The following is a 1118-nucleotide window of genomic DNA, read 5'->3' on the forward strand; positions in this document are numbered from 1 at the left end:
CAACTGTGAAGTGTGACCTCATAAACTTTCCTAAGGGGGGAAAAAACAAAATAAAAGGGCCCATAGTAATGTAACACAGTTATTGCAATTACAGTCACAGGAAGTGGTATTTATAAAGGAAGATGCTTCAGTCCATCTTAGCAGGAAATCCACCTGATGGTTTATTTGCTCTCTTCTAGGGAAGGCATTATTTGGATGAGGCTGCTGATGGCAAGCTGCCAGCCTCATGGTCTGGAAGGGCAAGAGGAGAGGGAACTGACTCATGACTTTCGAAACGCTAGTGGTGCTGGTGGCTTGGTGATGGGGCAGGAGTCCTGTATCCCGGGGTCTTTCCTTCCTTCTGTGCAAGATGAAGGCCACGATGGAAAGCAATCAGCACATCATCCATTGCTGGGCAAGTTTAGGTTGGTCATTAGGAAAAGGTTCTTCAGGCACCCAGAGGGTGGTGGAGCACTGGAACAGGCTCCCCAGGGTGGTGGCTCATGGCACCAAGCCTGACAAGATTCCAGAAGCGTTTGGACAACACCCTCAGGGACATGGTGTGAATGTTGGGATTGTCCTGTGCAGGGACAGGAGTTGGACTTGATGACCCTTGTGGGTCCCTTCCAACTCCCAGCATTGGATGATTCTTTCCCTCCTGCTAGCAGTGCACCAGGAGGTGATGATGGGTGGGAAGCTGGAGCAATAGTGCCTGCTGACTTTTAAAGGAGAAAAGGGTCCATCTCTTTATTTCTTAGGACTGGCTTAACAGTGTCAGCAGAAGCTGAACCATATTGAATTATGGTCGAATGTGATCCCTGTGAAGCTCAGTGAAGTCCAGAGGTGGTTCGTGTGCCCTACAAGTTTTTCCCTAATCATCTTGCTGCAGCATAGCTGGTTTTCTGCTTGTTTTCCAGAACATCTTTTCAAGCTGCCTCGAGAGACGGGCGCACTGGCAGATCCATCCCCAGCAGACAGGAAGGCTTGAGCTGTGCCAGCGGGACCAGCAGGAAGGAAACCCCATTCTCCTCGGACACGTTTTTCTCTGTTCCTGGTAAGCTGGGTACGGGGACCGAGCTAACACAGTCGGCAAGCGCTGGCCAGCTCAACCTTAACCTGCCGCGGCAGAGAGGCGGCCC

The sequence above is a fragment of the Antrostomus carolinensis genome, unplaced genomic scaffold (genome assembly GCF_000700745.2).
Source record: "Antrostomus carolinensis isolate BGI_N321 unplaced genomic scaffold, ASM70074v2 scaffold11471, whole genome shotgun sequence".
In the NCBI taxonomy this organism is placed as follows: Eukaryota; Metazoa; Chordata; class Aves; order Caprimulgiformes; family Caprimulgidae; genus Antrostomus; species Antrostomus carolinensis.